This window comes from Amphiura filiformis, chromosome 10, assembly GCF_039555335.1.
Source record: "Amphiura filiformis chromosome 10, Afil_fr2py, whole genome shotgun sequence".
Classification (NCBI taxonomy): Eukaryota; Metazoa; Echinodermata; class Ophiuroidea; order Amphilepidida; family Amphiuridae; genus Amphiura; species Amphiura filiformis.
This window is the reverse complement of record NC_092637.1, coordinates 35844992-35866221: the sequence shown is the minus strand read 5'-3', so window position 1 is coordinate 35866221 and position 21230 is coordinate 35844992. Positions and strand designations below refer to the sequence as shown.

The 21230-nt window shown below is 37.3% G+C and overlaps 1 protein-coding gene across 5 annotated transcripts in view; it reads right to left on the bottom strand.

Annotated features, from left to right (window-relative positions):
* LOC140162797 (growth factor receptor-bound protein 14-like) overlaps nucleotides 1-21230 on the bottom strand; it is a 206588-nt gene that overhangs the window by 71286 nt on the left and 114072 nt on the right. The window contains exon 1 of one of the 5 annotated variants that reach the window (XM_072186101.1): nucleotides 12114-12205. The exons of 3 other annotated variants lie outside the window; for them this stretch is intronic. The gene's annotated coding sequence lies outside the window, so the exon portion shown is untranslated. Of the gene's footprint in view, nucleotides 1-12113; nucleotides 12206-21230 lie in introns of those variants that run through there. One more of the 5 variants, XM_072186102.1, reaches the window with a different exon arrangement.

Below are 21230 nucleotides of genomic sequence, written 5' to 3'. Positions count from 1 at the left end.
GTAGTTTTCGGTCTTTTTCAAAAGTGCTTGAGGAAAAGGAGGAGGTCTGTTTCCTTTTTTCCAAATGTGAGATTCTGATGGATAATCCTTTATTATACCACAAAAAGGCATGGAAGTGTTCCTTGCTCCCTGTATAAAAGGGGGGGCAACAACTCACAAATCTCAGAAATTGAGACTGGAAGGGACATGAACCAAAACATTTAATTTTATATGGCCTGAATGTCCCTTTAATTTTCTCATAAACTGTTGATTCAACAATAAGCCAGCCATGCAATCTAGGGTCCATTTTCTCACTAATGATCCCAGAGGGACCAGGCTGGGATTGCCTGGTGATTTCCCATGGGTCCCTCTTATTAGCTTTAAATGACTTTACCATATGATAAATGACACATTATTCTTACAGATTGATTTCATTTTTGGTTATTGTTTGAAAAGAAACAAATGGATGCATTTAAACTGAAAATTTATCATTTTTGCACATCATATTTGGCTGCACCAATTCTTTTTGGTGTTTTTAACTTCCCTCATTTTTCTGACTTGGGGTCCTACATGTAAGCAAACAGTTTTGTCTGACTTTATTAAAAAATCAGTTGTATTTGCTTTGAGTTGGATGAGCACAAAAAGCCTGCAAATTTGGACCAAAAAAGTTCCACCTTAAAATATATGAAAAAGTTACAGTGATGGACACTGCTTTTTTAAAGAAAAATTAAGATTATTAACATTAAATCTTCAATTGTGAGCAGAAGGAGATTTACCCCAGTTATAACTGTTAAGCTTCAACTGTGTGTGAGGCCTAAACTATACTGTATAGGGGGCATATGTGGATGACTTGGGGGTGTTGGGAAAAGCGAGTTGGTGCAGCGGTTGTTCCCTCGTCTTGCACCACTGGAGTCCCCGGTCCAAGCCCCGGCCGTGCCCAAGGACTGTATGTGCACTTGGTTATCCCGATCCATGCTTGCTGTCGCAGGTTTTCTCCGGGATTTTGTGTTTCCTCCTACTTTCAAAATCGGTGATTAGTTGTTTGGTTATCAAAAACTTCCTTCACCCAATGGAATTTGGGGAGCTGCACAGATAAATGGTGCATGTTACAATCTAAGTGCGGATAGGTTTGTGCCGGGTTCGGCTGCAACCAGCCTGGCTGATGCAATCTGATTGTGATGATTCACCATGGCAGCAATATTACAGCAATTTGAACCCTCTAGAAAAATGTGCTATATAATTAAATCCAAAATTTACTTATTTATCTATTATTTTTTATTTAGAAACATGCCCAGGTGCTCCTCCGTATAATATAAGAACATGCTTCTACTGGTATACAGGGATATGGGAAACCTGTGAGAAGAAGATAAACACCTCAAAAAAAGTAACTAACCCCCTTATGACCATTATTCAAAAACGGGCAATTGTATTACAAATATGTAAAATGCGTTGGAAGCAGAATTTATTTCTGCACATTTTGACACCTCATTTGATACAATAGGTCCAGATTTGAAAGTTGCACATGCATACAATACAAAAACACTCAGATATCATTACACAGATTTCCTTCCATTGTACTGAATACAAAATCAATAAAATTTACTGCAACTTTCAAATCTAGGGCTACATTGATTTAAATGTATGCTGTGACGTCAATATTTAGTCAATTGCAACAAATGAGGTGTCAAAATGTGCAGAAATAAATTCTGCTTCCAACGCATTTTACAGATTAGTAATACAATCACCCGTTTTGAATAATGGTCATTATTTAAGGGGGGTTAGTTACTTTTTTTGAGATGTTTACATCCATTGTAGTATGGTATAGCTTACATTTCAAAAAGAGCATATCCTACTACACATACTTCTTCAATTTCAATTTATTTCATCTCCATGTTACACATTAAATTAAAAGACTAAATCAAATTTCTGCATATTGGTAATCAATATCCATCAATACAGCGACGTTTTATTCTCAGTTGCAACCAGACGCTGAAATCAAATTATAAGGAATACTCTGCTTTCTATGGGCGGAAGTGCCTGGCGGATGCTATTTACAGCAGCAGTGAACAATAAACTTCCGCACAGCGGAAGTATAACATTTCTATTATTAATGTGAAAATGTAAAAAAGATATACAAATTTAGTTTTCAATAATTAATTTTAAGTTATAGCCTAAAGCAATGCATGTAACAATAGAATACTAGTACATTTTAACGCATTTAAAAAGAAAGTTATTTGAACTCGGAAACGAATACCAAATTTTAGGTGAATTTTTCTGCTTCCCTCCATGAGCAACTTGCATTGTAAAAAAAAGGTCTTCCGTAAAATGCATTTGATGTAAAGTACTCAGCTGTGTACATATTCAGATCATTATGGAAATGGATGGCACCCTGATATTAAATTTCCTGGAAAAAGTAATCAATAATTCCAGGTCTCTATAGATTCAAGGAGCTAGGTTGGCTGGCAGGTAAAGGTTTGAGTTCAAGATCATGTCTGTATCAGCCATACAGCTGGCTGAGGAGATGATGCAACTTGCAATAAAAGCAGAAAGAATATGGTCAAATTTAAAATTAAATTTGACTTAATTTCAATCAATGGTCCATTTATCTACAGGTGTAAGTTCCACAGCGTCTATAATGCTAGTGTCCTCTGCGCTTTACAGTTTCAAGACTTAGATGACGAAAAAGGAAAAATAACATCTCTATCCCTACATGTGGACGACCTTTCAAGTAGGCCTATACATGAGGTGTTTTGTTATTGTTTATTTTAGGCAAAAAACCCACAAAAATCTGAAATCAAAATAAGATTTTTTTTTACTCTCTTTTATGTTTTTTTTTCCCAGTCAAAATCACTCCTCTTTTCCCATAAATAAAATGTTTTTTACATGCTTAATACCATGTATACTACAGGTGCCTAAAAAAACCACACTGACAAAAATTAATGCAAAATCTGGGTCGGTCAAGTCCAAGAACAGTGTTGGTTTTTTTGTCGCCTAAGGGGTGAAATTTAGGCTCACATGTTAGACTAGGCTTGCGGCTGATGATTGAAAAGTGCTACACATAGCTAGGGTGCATTTTTGGCAACCAAAAACATACAAACATTGACCTTAAAATAAAACATAGTCCTCCTTGATGTTGGCATGCAGGGAGCACAACACTAAATCATGAACTGCATTTGGTGTTTAACCTTCAGCGTGTTTATACTGAGCGTACGGCTTTTTGACCCGCTATTTTCCGGGCACAAAATACCGATCATAATCCGGCCACCGTTACCCAGCTTGTTTCTACTGAGACCAGAAAGCCGTGTCTCGCACGGTGCACGGCATTTTTTTCTTGTAAACCGGATATACGGAAATCAGATTTGACGGTTAATTATATCCTAAATTTAAATGTCTACGGATGGCAGCTCATGGCAAATGACCTACAATCTAAATTTAGACTTTTCGTAATATCCAAATTTCATTAATTTACCAGTGGATCTAGTAATTGGCTATTATGATAATTAATTTACAGCTCATATATAACCAACTCATTAATTATAAAGATATAACCAACTCATTAACTAGGGGGCATATAAAGAAGTAGGCCTAGACTAAGTAAAGTCATATCCATTTTACTTCATCAAGTTCATGCGAGTCACACATGTGTCCAGTGTATATAATATCGGAAAGAAGGAACCTACTACATCATAGGCCTAAGCTAGACTATACAAGTAGAATATAAATCGCGTTATTTTTGCAACACGCATGACCTCGACCCGGCAACCGATGACACGGCTCGTTTACTACGCGCAGATTACACGCTTTGACCGGCATGATCCACCTCAAGAGGTGGATCACGAAAGGCGAGCACATGACCCGGCATGACACGGCAACCGATTACCCCAAGTCGTTTCTACTGGGCTCGTTACCCGGCACGGCACGGCACGGCATGGCCCGGAATTTTACCCTCAGTAGAAACACGCAGCTTGTATCTATAATATGAAGAGTCCTCAGGTAAACAAAATAGCACCTCTAGATGTGAAATATTACTGGAACTGGAACTGGAAAGGAGGCTCAAGTGTCAGCTGACATTTGCGAGGGCGCTGTTCAGGTGATCATATCTAAAAAGGTGCACTTATCTAAAAATCTAAATATGTAGGCCCTATAAATTTTTTTATTAAATTTCACCGTTTATAATATAAGGAAATATAGTCGAAACTTTGATTTATCCTTAGTGTAAGACTAAGAGAGCACAAAATACTAATGGGATTAGAGTTAGGGTTAGGGTTAGGGACTTAGGTTAGGATTTAGGGTTAGAGTTAGGGTAATGGTTAGGGTTAGGATAAAGGTTAGGGTTAGGGTTAGGATTAGAGTTGGGATTTGTTTGGTGCTCTCTTACACGAAGGATACCAAAACTTTCACAACATTACAGTCACATAGGTTAGAAAAATGAACTTTATACTTTATTGTATTTTTATGTGTAGACCTAATTCAATGGGAGGATTACTTAGTGGTGTGCCCCCTAGAGTAGGACTTCCCTGTATTTAGCAAAGCTGTGTCAAGAATTGAGTGATTAGAGTGCTGTTGACTTACAGGTCAAGGGTCATGGATTTGGAAGTGTACTGCTACAATATTTGGGTAATAATGATTGGGAGTAAAGTTGAACTAGCATGCAATTTGTATACTGTATAAGTGGTAATTTTCGCGTACAGTTATTTTCGCGAATTGGAGTGAGAGACACATTTTTGGGATTGTTATTTTCGCGATTGCCTAGTCTTGCCCTATACTTGTAATACATTATACATATATTCGTGAGGTGTTAATTTCGCGGATGGCACTCCATTCGCGAAATCCGCGAAAATAAAACCCTCGCGAAAATTACCACTTATACAGTACTTGGTTATTTTAATGCCATCAATGTATTTTTGGCTACAAACTGGCAGAGTCCCTACAGCAACCTGTTGAATTTATTGGAGAGGTGATTGTGCCAAAACTATGATGATGTGAGAACAGAATGCATTAACCCACAGATGTACCTTTTCATCTCTAAGAAATCCCAATCCATAACACCCCGCACTCACTCTTTATAGTAAAGAACTTTCCAAAAGGAACCATTTTTAGTCCACAGAAGAAATGTTGAAGCAAATGGAGAGCAAAGGAACCTTATTTGATTCTCTGAAAGTCATTTAGGACCTTTTTAGTCCTCCAATGGGTTCTAAATTTTTAAGAAGGAGATTCCCCTTCGAAACATTTAACTTGAAAAAAAAAATTAAAAACCTTTTGTTTTAGAGACTCCAGGAAGGAGAGGGCACCAGCAATGCCCCATCAGCAAATAGTATTTGAAATACCCCCCTCTGTAATTTTACTATTTTTCAAACCCTGGAGCCGCTACTGGTGCAAGACTAATGGCCTCGTGCCTGAAGCCCCTAGAACTAGGTAACTTTATCTTAGAATGATACCATCACTGCATCGCTTTATTGAAATTTTACTCCATGTAAGATGTATCACTATGTTACTAATGGCAATGCATTATTAATTGCATGGTGGTGTCTATAACATGATCAAATTGAAAATTTACAAATTACTAAATGTGATCTGTTTTACTAAATGTATGAGACATCGCTATCTCATCTCCAAGAAAGTTAAAACCAAATTTCTCGCGAAGAGGGACATTGGCTGCAATTTCTTAAATTGGACATTTTTTAATTTGGGAAAGCAAAATATCACTTCAAAAGCAAAATTGACTATATATTTACCTACGACTTACATAGTACTATAACGTCAATAGATTTTGGGGCTTACTTTTTCCATAACTTATTTTTCAAGATATAGTTTACTTTTCTGTGACTTTAGGGCCTACATGTTTTTCAATCTATGGGCAAAAGGGATTTTTTAATTCCAAAAGGGCATATTTTTTTCCACCCCCAAAAAGTACTGAATCTTCAAGTTTGTAAATACCAAGTGCTGTTCAGCATCCCTGTCTTCGTCAATTTCTCTGCTAATTCCTGGAACATGGGCATTGAAAACAGCATGTTCTTTCTCCAGTAGATAAAGCAAAAAATGACCTTTAAAACACACTGCACTTTTGTCTTAAAAGGCTCGCCCTATAGCTAGAACCCCTTGAGTAGAATTAGTTGTGTTCTGGTCAGTGCAATACTGGTAGCACCTAGGCCTATAGTTCACACTTAGTGGCATTTTATCATTAATGGAGTCATTTGTTAGCTTTGCACTTTCTTAGTGTTGGACCATATCTTGTTACTCAGGATCTTGTTACTCCGGCCTGAAATAGCATTCATATGGCATGGGCATGTCAGGATAAATTTATACACTTTTTGGGGTGCAGGACGCCCTAAACATTTGCTTATCAGAAGTGGACATTAACTCTTCAGTCACAACTTTGTTGGTAATTTTTAACACTTATCATAAAAAAGAGGACTGTGTACAATTTTTTTCTAAAATATTGAGTTATTCGAGAAGATCTGGCATCGACCTTTCTTTTATATATCCAAGAAGTAGCCCCGTTAATCACAAACCACAAACCGTGATGTCCCTAAATAACTATGGACAGGCCTGGGGAGGCCGGCTAGGGGTACTCAAGTTTGGTCTAGGTAGATGTGTTGAAAGTGCATCTCTCATTAAATACCAATTTTTCAAGAAATTTGGACCCATCAATATATAGGTTTACCAATTGATGTTGGCAAAATTGGGATATTTTCCCAACAAAAAAGGAGAAAATTTTGGAAAATAATGACCCATCCATATATACCAAAATTAATAACAAGTTTGTGTTACATCCCCAAATACATGATCATAATGTTCCGAGTGCCCCCCTCGGCATACAGGTATCAAAGAGCCAGCAGCCCAGCACAGCCTGTGCTATATTATAACCCCTTTTCTTTACCAAAATGCTGCTTATATTATAATTATTATTAACATAAATGTACAAACATGAAAATGTGAAGTCCAATTACCCCCTCAATTGAAATCCTGAATATGCAGAACATGATTTGAAGTGACATGAACAAATTCACCATGTCATCAAGTCAATTCAAGGTGATTGTATTGAATTTAATTTAATTGACAATTAATTTGCAAGAAAAGCCAAACAATTCAGGTCAATAATACATGTAGAAATAAAGGGTCTTGCCTATTGCATGTATTGAGTGATTTCTGGCTTTCTTCACAACTGTAAACGGTGGAAATTTTGGCATTTTATTTTGCACTGCAACTAATAATAATTGTTTGCTTGTATAAATTTGATTTTATTTAATTTCCCGAAAGTTTTCAACATAAAACAGATTTGCACATTTTAATTTCAAACACTTTTAAGTTTTGTTTTCTTTCTTTCCACTTTTATTTACTTTTATTTACAGCACAAACATTTTTGGGGCATACATGTATGTCAATTTGGCAAAGCATACAAAAGTTCTCAATCTGCATGATATATGGCATGAACACCCTCATAATTATGCAATCAAACTTAATTTGAAAATCAGTATATTACATACTCCCAACCAACAACAACAACAACAACAACAACAACAACAACAACAACAACAACAACAACAACAACAACAACTACAACAACAACAACAACAACAACAACAACAACAACTACAACAACAACAAGGATGCAACAACAATTTAAACCAACCAAAATAAACCTAAACCCTTACACAAGATATGAGAATTACTGGCAATTTTGTTAGACCTACTACTACGGTATCAAAACTAGAGCGATAACCGCACCAAAGCTGAACCATGTGGCTTTGGCAGTATATTGTGGTAGGCCTATACCTATAATTGAAGGCATTTTGAAATCTTGACCTTTGACCCCTGTATTGCCCCTTAATGACCTTAAATGAATTTTAAAATATTTGCAACATGTTTAGAATGTTATAAGAATCATTTCGTTTAAATTTCGGCTCAATCGGAGCATTTTGAAAAACTTGACCTTTGACCCCTTTATGACCCCTTAATGACCTTAAAAGAATCTTAAAATGTTTTAAAAATGTTTAGCATGTCATAAGGATCATTGCATATAAATTTCAGCTCAATTGGAGCATTTTGAAAACTTGACCTTTGACCCCTTTATGACCCCTTAATGACCTTAAATGAATGTTAAAATATTTGCAACATGTTTAGAATGTCATAAGGATCATTTGCGTTTAAATTTCAGATCAATTGGAGCATTTTGAACAACTTGACCTTTGACCCCTTTAGGACCCCTTACTGACCTTAAATAAATTTTAAAATGTTTTAAACATGTTTAGAATGTCAAAAGGATCATTGCATTTAAATTTAAGCTCAATCGGAGCATTTTTGGTTGAAATGACCTTTTTTGACCCCTGTGACCCCTGGATGACCTCTGACGTTTGAAAATATTTTTATTATATTCTTTATGTTTTTCTCTTTCATATGACACCACTCATGGGGTCATACCTTTGTGGCATTTAAAGATATGTCCATTTCAGACCAAATGGTTAGTTAGGGACCTAGTAACATATGCACTTATAGGCTGATCCATTTCATGGTTCAGCAAAAACTAGAGCGATAACCGCACCATAGCTGAACCATGTGGCTTCGGCAGTATATTGTGGTAGGCCTATACCACTGTCACCCGGAGGTATGAACGCCCGAGTGGGGATAATGAACGAGGAGAAGTAAAGAATATAAAATGAACTAGAGGAACTGTGCCCTTTGCAAGGGCACGAGGTACCGTAAGTTAGGCGGATGACTGTGACGATCTGATCAAGCAGTAATACTGTGCAGGATAGGCCTAGTATTAATTTTAATCAGACTGTTTCATTAATTGCCGTTTTAATATAGGCCTACCTTGATCGTGAGAAGCTGGCATTTTGAAAACTTGACTTTTGACCTCTGTATGACCCCCTTAATGAATTATAAAATATTTAAAACATGTTAAGAATGTCATAAGGATCATTGCATTTAAATTCCAGCTCAATTGAAGCATTTTGAAAACATGACCTTTGACCCCTTTATTGCCCCTTAATGACCTTAAATGAATTTTAAAATATTTTCAACATGTTTAGAATGTCATACGGATCATTGCGTTTAAATTTCAGCTCAATCGGAGTATTTTGAAAAACGTGACCTTTGACCCCTTTATGACCTCTTAAGGACCTTAAATGAATCTTAAAATATTTTTTAATGTTTATAATGTCATAAGGATCATTGCATTAAAATTGCAGCTCAATTGGAGCATTTTGAAAACCTTGACCTTTGACCCCTTTATGACCCCCTTAATGACCTTTAATAAATTTTTAAATGTTTTAAACATGTTTAGAATGTCACAAGGATCATTGCATTTAAATTTAAGCTCAATCGGAGCATTTTCAGTTAAAATGACCTTTTTTGACCCCTGTGACCCCTGGATGACCTCCGACGTTTGGAAATATTTTTATCACATTCTTTATGTTTTCCTCTTTCATATGACACCACTCATGGGGTCATACCTTCGTGGCATTTAGAGATATGTCCATTTCAGACCAAATGGTTAGTTAGTAAGCTAGTAAGCTAGTAAGTAAGCTAGTAACATACACTCTTATAGGCTGATACCATTTCATGGTTCAGCAAAAATTAATATAACTACATATGTATATTTTTTTTTAAATTGCTTGGAACTTGGAAGCTGCAGCAAAGGTGAACATCCACATGTAAAGGCAGTATGTGGGAACACACTGATTAATGAAGCCTTCACTCCAACTGTCAAAGCCAGGCCTGTATGCAGGATTCTTTTTTGGGGGAGGATGGTTGGAGGGGTTGGGGTGGGGCGCGGCCGGGGGAGGGTGTGTATTTTGAAAAAGCGGATTTTTTTCCAGGACACTGATGAGAAAGGGGGAAATTCTGCATATGTGTGTGTGGGGGGGGAGGGGGTCGGATGCACCCTCCTGCATACGGGCCTGATCACAGTAGCTATGGTATTCTTTTACAGATACTAGGCCTACATATTTTTTTCCTTTCGAGAGCCGAAGACTCGCATGAATTCAAACATACGCAAACTTTCTCACGTACAGCACACATGTATGTCATAGAGGTGGGCATATAGGCCTACAATTGAACCATGATTTACTAGGCCTACATATACACATGGGACAGAATTGAAGAATTGGGTTCATGAACATGTAGGCCCTCATCAAAGTAGTTCAAGACAAGCTATAAATTGCTTGTGTGGAGGCTGGGAAAGCTAGCTCTTATTTGAGCATGGAAGTAGTAGTCTATTTATACTTCCATGATTTGAGTGAGTGGATGGTGATAATTTAAAGCACAATTTCAAGATTTCTAGAATGTCCTGAAATTGATCTAGATTTAGGCATTTTTTTAATTTAATCAACCTAGCAACAGGCAATCATGAAAGTAATTTAAATAGACAAATGCGACTTAAAACATGAAGTTTGAATGAACAAATAATTAGGCTATGCATTGAACTTACTCTCATGCAGGCAACGTGGTGAGGTATTCAAATTTCGGAAACCATCAACATTCAATCAATTTAGGGCTCATATTGAAATACCCTACCACGTTTTCACACAGAAAGAAGGCAGGATTCCCCTCGCTAAGCGCGCGCCTCAGGAAAGCTTGGTCATAAAACGGATGGATTATATGCATCAGTGATACACCCTGCCCAGGATTTTAACAAAAGAAGGCTTAGAAGCACAGGAAAGCTGCAGGATGGCGCACACCTTCCTGTATAAGGGAATTTCAATATGAGCCCTTAGCATTTAACTGGGGTAGCCAATTAGCGACGAACATAAGTTATTTGAGATGTTTTACAAAATGTGCTAGAAGGCTAACATTTATAATGTAGGGCCTATGTTAGTATTCTTCAGTCTTCAGTGATGAACTTCCTGTAGTAGCTCATTGAGCTATGTACTACTATTAAATGGTAAACAAAGTTCATAATGGTAGGGTAAACTCATCAAGATGATATTTCCTGTACTTTTCCATCCCATTTTTGCTTCCAGCAAACTTCAAGGTACCCATATACCACAAGTTGGTTTCTTCCTCCATTGATGCCCACAGAGAGTAGTCATGTAAGTGTCACCTTTGTATTGAATGCATTAGTCAAGACCATTGCCAACATCATAACATTATTGTTCTGCAGCTGGTTTCAATCTATTGTTAAAGTAGAAATGTCCATACTTTGCCAATTTTGAAATGTTTCACTTCTTTTAAAAGGGCATTTTGTGATCCATAGCCTCATCCCCCCTACTTTTTTCAAAAAAAGTTGAGATTTTTATACCACTGGAAGCCTCTGGCTACTAAATGTTTAGGCCTATGTACCAAAAATTTCTTGCAGATTAATTTATTCAGCAAAAATATCATCAAATTTGAATTTCGTTCTGGTATACCAAACGAAATTACAACAGTGGCCTATGGAGCAGTGTAATACACATAATCAAGCATAACTCGCAAATGCAAAATCAAAATCAACTGAAATTTTGGAAATAAGCTTTTTTCGTGAATATCTACTGACAAATGTCATAAAAAGTGGATGCTAGGATAACGAAATCCTCCTTTAAATTCATGATTCTAAGATTCCATGATTGAACTATACACAAGAAATATATGCGCACTTGTTGCTATTTTCACAGTAGCTGTTGGGAATGAGGAAAGCGCAAAAATAAACGTAGCGCAGAAAATACACACCAATGTTGTTATACATGAGTATCCACCAGCAATAATATCCACCACTATTATTATATGGTTAGCTAGGGTTTATAATTAATATTGATGAATAAAACAATCATAATTATCTGGTATTTCTTGATCTGTTTCATGATAATAAAACATATGTTCAAAGCATGCAGAATTCTCACTTCGTATTTAAATATATTCCACGATAAAGCCTAAATGCACACTACCTCAAAAATGAGCAAGATGAAAATTCATCTTATTTTTGAATAACGAATGATGAAATAGTCGCCTCATCTCACCAATATAATGAGATGGGGGAGGACTCAATTTTGACTTTTCTTCAAGGCCCAATCCCAGGTGCCCATTATGCTACAAACCGGGGCTACAAAATGAAATTTTGTATAGTCACTACTGACACTCACTGTGACTGACACTAGTGTCGTGAGTAAAATAAAGACACACACTCTCCATGTCATGCATGGATGTGGTATACTTACTTACATGGTACCCAAATGTGTCCCTGCTCTTCTATATCATACTGTCACTGGCACCGGTATAAATCCACAAATATTTCCAGGTATAGGTATATTTCCAAAAAAGAACACAACAGACAAACAGCTAAAAACTCGATCACTGGAGGTCAAATGCGGCAAAAATTATGTTTTCACAAATTGGATGTTGTAAAAGAAAGCTATATCCATGCATGTGCTTCTATGGGGAGATGCTTTACAATGTATCACTACAGGCGTTTGAAGCGCAGGTTGGTTAGAGTAAACGTAGTAACACGCACAGAATAAGGTCGCATACACCTAGAGCTCACTCCACACATGTGTGAGCTCACTGGATCCTGTAGTTCAACTCCCTACCAAAATTCACTTGTACACCAAAAGACTTGGCAATTGCTTCTCTGGTGTCACTCATGTCAGGGTATACTAGCAGGCATTTAGACTTGTCCCAAGTCCTGGTTGGAAACTTTGATTGCAACCAGATAATTTGCTCGGGGCACTTTTGGTGAGGTATAATTCTAACTGTGAGATCAAGTTCATATGTATACCCCATGCCATGTGTCCATATGCATGGATTTCAGCTACTCTATTCTAGTTATTATGTTTGATGCTTTACAAATGCATGCTGAGCCACTCCGGTTTTAAGCTTTATGCGATTTCTTTCTCAGAAATTTGGTACGGGTTTTATCTATACATATCGAGTACCGTTTGGAAAGAGCCAGAAATATTTACCTCCACCGGTTTGTTTATTTATTATAATCATTGTAGAGCTGCTGAACTGTCATTCTTGAATTCTTCTCCAAACCTAAAGTTCATCAGGTGGTTCAAGTTCTTTCATGTACATTGTAGTATCAGACCTACACATGATATAGCTCAGCTTTTAATTTCATTGAGCCTGCACACTATGATCCACAACATGCTCACCTATCAGGGCACAGTCTTTTACCCCAATACATTTGTACATTCATTGAATGACCTTTGAAAATTTGGGTACAAAAACTCATACTCTGCAACTTGAGGTCAAATTTTGCACTATGAGTGTATGATTGAGGTTATTGAAATGTGCCATTGAGATGAGGCCAATCAGGCCATTGTGGTCCATAGTGGTACTTGCTTTTTAAGGTTTCTTATAGGCCTTTCTTATACTTGCTTTTTAAGGTTTCTTAAATACATGTCATTGTTTTCAATATCCGAGAGCCCAACAATGTCTTAAGGTCACAATGAATTAGATGTGTTACACATAGCTAGGCCTAAATGTAACTGCATTTCACCAAAATATGCATAAATACCTACACTACCTATTTTCCACACACAAAAACGTTCTTGGTGGCGTGTTTGCAGCCAATTTTTGACAATTTTAGTCAAATTTTAATCCCTCCCACTAAAAATTGCCTTGCCCTTTGTCCCCCCCCCCCCTGTCCCCCCTCCCCTCTGTAAAAATCCTGTCCATGCTACTACTGCACTGGTCAGTCTGAGCTCTGCACTATGATGTGCCAAGATTGCAGGGCATCAAAATTATGCAACCTTAAATAGAAGGGACCCTGGATGCTACACCCCTGGATATGCGCATATTCATGATATTATTATAAAATCTAACGTCTATGCTAAACTTTGTTTAACAAGCAAGACTTCTAACATCAGCAACGCCAAGTGGCAAGTACATTTTGCATGATAAAAAATTATTTCTGTATCTGCCCCATGAATTGATCAATATAGGCCTAGGCCTAGATACTTTTTCTTAAAACTCTAAAAACAGTTTTAATTTCTTTGCTCATGGCTTATCTTTGTGGCTCCAAAGTTTCCCCTCCCCAACTCAAATATTTGACCAAAATCCACAATGTGTATCGGTATCATGTACTTTTCTGTTGGATTGTTTCGGACCAAAATTATCCTCATTATTACCGCGCATTTTGACATCATGCAGTGACAGAACTGTGCTTCATTTGAAAAAGTGACATTAAAGACATTTTTGATCATTTAAGTAGGTCTAGAATCCATTCTAAAGACTACATTGCAGCCTTCATAATTCCTATGTAACCCTCATGATCTACCCTATTTGAACTTGGCATCCCAAGCCTCCATCTGCACACCAAGTTTCGCCAATGCACATCCAGTATTTTTTTTCTGCATCAAGATCTTGGTATGAGTCCACTAGTGTTGCATTTAACCCTGGTTTGACCCTAGGGGTGATACCGGGCAAGGACACATGTATAAAACCCCAGTTGGTGATAGATGCAAAGTCCCAGGATCCTCCCTTAACCCAATACATGCGCATTTTATATGCCATGTATACAACCTTGCAGGTCAGAGGTGCAAAATTTGGAAGAAAATAGATCAATGAACATTTGCAGAACCTTATTTTTTGAATGAATATATTTATAATCATATTGTTCAACTCCTAATATGCCTAGTATTGGTACCGTGGTTCTTGAGATAGCTGTTCGGAGAAGGAGCTGTTTAGCTGCCTTTAGTGAAGTGGATATAAGTAGGCCTAAATGTTTGTGCAATTGGATTGTGCATCACAATCACTGTGATTGATAATGATGATCCAGGACATGACCTGAGTAGACACAAGCTAAAGTAAACCAAAAGTTTATGTATCAGGCCAAATATAAGAAGTCACAAATTCCAAGACCAAGGCCAAGACTATGTATGTATCAGTTGGTTTGTACAAATTGGTTTGTATCAATCATATACCTTGAAATAAGCAGGCTGAAACCAAGGAGCAATTTGGTTTTGAACATTGCTCCTGGTTCATTGCGATTTTACAAGAACCAGGAGCAATTTCTGAAGAAACAGGAGCAATTTCAAATACTTTTCTGCACTGATATGCAATACAGCATACCAGTACTACTGCATCAAGTGCAAAACTGGAACCAGGAGCAATTATTTGTTTCAGAAAATTGCTCCTGGTTCATACACAAATTCATGATATGCTCCTGGTTCAATGTAAATTTGACAAGGACCAGGGGCAAACCCGCTCATTTTAAGGCTTGATCATAGGCAACACTATCTGAATCTATTACATGATGATATAAAAAGGTAAAAACAGGAATTTTTTAGGTCTTAGTTTTTGGGTCTTAGATCTAGGTCTTAGTTTTATAGACACCCGGTATAGACACCCACAGGAAACAGGATACACACATACTGTTGAGACCCATTTAATTGGGATGTCCACATACAAAAGGTTAATATATATACAAACCCTGCTCAAATGTATTGCAACCATCTATGATGCTTCAGCTCTTTCTTGCAAAGCTTTTAGCTATAATTCAAGGGTTCATATTCAGTAAATATGCACTCTCATGCATGCTTTTTGTGCCAAATTTCATGCATTCTCACACTCTCTAAAGCTTACTTTATTTCAAAATTTCATGTAAGTTTAATGCATACTAGCTTTTTGCTTTCAGTTTCACTCAGTTTTTGAAACCAGTTGAAATTCAACATATCCTGAAAGAATTCAATCTTGGGCCTTGCTTTAGACAGAACAGATTAACTATGAATAGATGCGTCTATCTCGAATGAAGGAAATAATCTCAATACCTGTAGTCTAGCTTCAAAAACTGGAATTTTGATATCTTTTATGGGCAACAAAATAGTGGATCATTTGTGAATTTCTCTTACCCAGGCCCGTACGCAGGATTTTGTTTTGGGGGGGTGCTGATTTTGAAAAAGTGGACTTTTTTCCAAGGGGGGGGGGGGCAATTTTGTGGAAAGGGGACTTTCTTCCCCAAATTTGGACTTTTTTTGACCAAAAAATGGTTACAAACCTGAAATTTTGGGACTTTTTGTATACTTTTGCAAATATGGGGAGGTGCGGCCCCCGCCCTGCGTACAGGTCTGCTCTTACTCTTCTGAAATTTTCATCTCTTGGAGTACATAGTCATACAGGACACATCACATACAATGATGGACCTGGAGAATATCATAATTTCATGAAATTTGATTGCAATAATCACATTAGATTCTAACTCGGCATGATATGATAATGATTGAACCTCTGTATTTGATTAAAAATTGCACTACTTCTGTCAGTTTAATAATGTATTTGTTCAATGGATATCTATATTTATACAATAAAGATAAAGTGCAAGTATTACATGTGCTACGTGACGTTGCATTGCGGTATTCGAAAATAAAAAATGTTTGAACAGATTCTCTCGATCATATTTCGGATACTGTAAAATAAACAAACCTGTTCGCTGCCTTAGTATAAAGAAAAGAAATGAATATTCGAAGTGCTTTACCTGGAATACTACATAAGTCCCGGGTGTTTATCAATAAATTCTTCTGAGATGAAGCTCTTCAAATCGTTTTCTGCAAGTTATGCTTTTTAATTAAGTTCAATACAGCAGAATATGAACACTGTACAATTGAGCTCTGTGGAAATTTTATAACAGTATCACAATCTTGCTTGTTCATGGAAAATATTAAAGTGCATGCAAAATAGTTGAACAACAACGACATTTGAGTAATTGCACTTTTAATGCATTATAGGTTATGTGGTTCTTGTGGTTTTGACTCATGGGTGGAAATACAATGCACTTTCATTTTAAGTAGGTTTCTTCAATTTTGTGATAAACTAGTCCTCCTTCTTATTATAAAATAACTCAATTTATTTGTCCTAAAAATGCTACTGGGATGTTATTCATTCCATGAGTAAATGGCTGTAAATCCACAAAAATTTCAATTTCCAGTTTTGATTGAATGATTAAAACTTCATACGGTAATCATCAAATGAAACTAAGAACTTCAAATTTCATATAAATCTTTTCCCCATTTTCCCCCATTTCTTTCTCTCAGAAAACGTGCATGAATGACTCGAGGCCGGGCTATTACCGTACTACAAATATTAGCGTAAAGTATGTGTAATGTTGTGCCAAATTACTGACAGACAGTCCTGCATGTTTAGAGATGATCCGGTTGCTATGACGACATCCACCTTTAGTGCCCCTTCCCCGAGATCTTTATTCACAGTACATTTGCTATCTGGGTTGACTATTGCCTATAAGAAACTAGATTCAGGTATTTGGGCTACTCCCATTTGATAGTGATTATTATATCACTCATACATAAATTCTAGACAGTTCATTGGTTGATTACCGTTTGCCATTTTTACTATCACCTCCTCCGTGTGATAGTCTTTACCATCATAGCGCTCTGCCGTAGTGCGCCTGCGCCAAGCCGTGCGCTGACTCTTGGACTCGCCGATTTAGTTATGGGGTGAACCCCAAAATGTGAAGTATATTACTGCAAAACATGGTGTTATGTTGATGAAAAAATGTATTTCCTACCTTAAATAGTATTTTAGTAATAGAATTTATGTACGAGTGATATAAAACAAATATTAACTGTCTTAAATTAGTGTAATGGTGAAATATAATCACTCGGTGAAAGATGTATCGTTCCATTCCACTGCGCCGTTCGGCTCGTGGAATGGAACAATCCATCTTTCACCTCGTGATTATATTTCACCATCACACTCATAGACAGTTAATATTTGTATACTGACCCAAATTGACTGGCAAATGATTGTACATGCACTATGGACCACAATGGCCTCATCCCAATGCCATAGTTCAATAACCTCAATTAAACTATCATAGTGCAAAATTTGACCTCAAGTTGCAGAGTATGAGTTTGTGTACCCAAATTTTCAAAGGTCATTCAATGAATGTGCAACTGTATTGGGGTTAACGAACTGTGTCCTGATGGATGAGAATGTTGTGGATCCTAGTGATGCCCCATACATGGGCCTGCAAACTCAATGTAATAACTTATTTTCAGAGAAAATGTCTAACACTTCCCATAATGCATTTCTCTCATTTCAATTTTCTGTACTGATTTGCTATCTAGTGAAACATGGGTCGATAGTGACGAAATGTACCTCAATGAATAGAGCACATCTTAAAAATATGTTTATTTTTTGACTATCGACCCATGTTTAGCCAGCTTATTCTCAAGAATGAAAACAAAGGGAAGCTTTAGAAAGTGGTGGGCAGGGTTTTCTTGAAGCATTTTACTGAAGGGGTATTTTCAAATTTGTTTAACCCTTTCAATTGTGAATTTTTCCTCTGGAGGGGTCCAATACATTGCCCAACGGGTATTTTTTTTGTTGGAAGACGTTTTTAACAATGGGTGTTTCTATATTCAAATCTTGTAGTAATATTTCAATGCGTACGTTTCCAAGATTTTGTACGCGTTGGACTTTGAACCTTGGATTAGAAGGGGTCCGCAAAGTGTGTGAACGCGTAAATACACATTTTTTGTGGGTTGAAGTTAACCCTGGTGATGGGATTGGGGGGTGTCATTTGATGAGTCAAGGGGATGTATCATGTTTTCAAAGGATTCTGGGAAGGGTAATAAATCTTCTCTGACTTATTCTGGTCTTGGAAGGTAAACATTGTGTTATTCCACATAAGGCACATCCACACGGACAACTTTTTCTCGAGCAGAATCTTGGGGAAATCTGCCGTGTGAATTGTCTTCAGGATTCCATCCCTAAGTTTGTCCCCAAATTTATCCCTAAGAAATTTAGGGGATTTTGCGATTTTGCCAAGTGATAGTGGTCCTTGCTACTGCCGCAGTGACTCCTGAACCTGGGGGGGGCAATAATTTAGGTGGCTATGGAAAAGTATCATTTTAATGTACCCCCCCCCCCCCAATAATTTGGACCAGGCCCCATTGGCCCATCCCCCCTTTCAAAAATGGAGTTGCAGTTCGGGATAGACTTTTGAATCGCATTTTTTGAGTATGCAGATCCTCAAGAATTCTATGACCGCTCTGAACATTCCTGTAACAGTCACGCTCTAAATATTGGTAATACAACATAAAAGTTTTATTTAAAAATGCTGCACAAATCATATAATTGAATACCTGAGTGGAAGAAGGGCCCAGCTCCATTTTACAAAAACGAGTTTGTCGTATTTTAAAAGACCTGTACTGTTGCCATTGCAACATTTATCATTTCACATTTATGTTATAATGTATGTTCATGTACCGGTACTAAAGGTCCCCTCAAGATGAAAACAGTCTGTCTCTTAAAACTTTTCCAAATATTGTGTTTTTGTTAATATCTCAAAAAAAGTGTTGATGGAGTTGGGCCCTTCTTCCACTCAGGTATTCAATTGTCAATAATAGCATGCAGTTGCTTAGTCCAGGATCTGTGCGATCGAAAGGACAGAGATATTTAATACAAAATTGTTTGCCTCTAAAACTGTTCCAAGCAAGTATCAGTCCACAGTGTTCGAAATGATGAGCCAAAAATTGGGATTGATACCTATGGACCCTCGTCAATTTTCAAATTGTAAATGTTACCACTGGGGGGTCAACATTTGTGACATTTTGTAAGACTTCAGACTTGCAAATCTGTAACAGGTAAATGCCATGGCAAAAAAGGGTCTGTCTTGCTGACTATTGTCTTGCTCCCTTATTTTTGGTCAGGTGTACAGTAGTATATTTTGGAGTCCCCCCCCCCCCAAAGCCTGGTAGATATTACCGGTATATTCAGGGCCGTTGAGCAAGCGGGCGGCCGGGGATGCCATGGCCGCCCCACTTTTTGAGAAATTAGTTATGTTTTTCTTTTATTTTATATCTTTATTTCAATTTGGGCATATATTTGTGATGGCCGCCCCACATTTTGTGATGGCTGCCCCACATTTGTGATGGCCGCCCCACATTTTTCAACCTTGCTACGGCCCTGGGTATATTGGTGCCCCCTGCCACCTTTTCACTGGAAAATTATGATTAGGCCTAACTCTATTCAATCCGCTGTGTACTAGCTTGTACTGTCTCTTGGTAGTAGCCATCTTCTCCAAGTTCAACTACAATTTGTAGCTCAATCATGCTGGCCATATGATGATCATGATTGTAACCTCAAATCTCGGTCGGTCTGGTCTGTTGGGTTGGCAGTCGGCACTGCGGACCATTTCATTTCAACCTTTCAGGACTTGGTACTGACAGCTCTGATACCACAATCTGGCTTTGATTTCATGCCTGGGTTTTTCTCCTTTAGGCCATGAACCCCTAGGGATCACTGGTGGTGAACTTGGCCTTTTATTCTTCCTTCTTCTCAAAACGTTCATTAAAGTCTCCACTGGTATATTGATGGCATGCTTACGAAACTAGTGTCATGTTAGATTTGCTAAGTTTTCGGTTCTTTCTCTCTAGATGAAATTAATATTATTTCAATAGATGTCAATTATCATTTTGACACGGACAAAATTGTCATTTCTTTTTTCTCAAAATAAATAAATAAAAAAGCTGACATTAAAAAAGTGACAATTAAAATGCAAAATTTGAATATATGACAATTTAGGAAAGTTTTTGAGAAAATAAAATTGCCAACAACTATGTGGATGTTTGAGTTGTGCCAGAACTATGACAGGGTTTTTTACAAGCAGGAAGTAAAGGGGAGCAAGGCGACTTTCAAGTAAGGGAAGGGGAGAAGGGGGGATGTTCCAAAGGGAGTTAGCCATCTCTCTTTGCCCCCCAGGCTACACCACTAGAGTTGAGGAATAAAGTAAAGAGCTAGCATACAGTTATCTATGGAGCATGGCCAATAGGCACGCAATGGTAAGCAGGCAAATGACCGCCGATTCCCCTTTTGTATGTGATGTGGAATGAAAATTGAAATTTTCACGCTACATTTATTTTTGCATGTCAAGCAAATACCGCAAAAATAACAAATCATAAACATATTCATTCTGTGTATAGGTAGGTCTATGTCAAATAGCATAGAATCGCAAATTTAAAAACAACTGAAACAGTCGAAAATTAGCAAGGCGTGAAAATTAATCCAGTAAAAATTTCTGATTGTACAGTTTACCATAGGCATGATACTGAGCAATGTTGCGTGTATACATGTTTGATGTTTAATAGAATGCAGCAACATGTGATGGAGATTTAGCATTATGTACCACAATGGCCTCATTCCAACTGCATAGTTCAATAACCTCAATTAAACAATCATGGTGCAAAATTTGACCTCAAGTTTTTGTACCCAAATTTTCAGAGGTCATTCGATGAATATACAAATGTATTGGGGTTAAAAAACTGTGCCCTGATAAATGAGCATGTTGTGGATCCTAGTGATATAGTCAAAAGGTG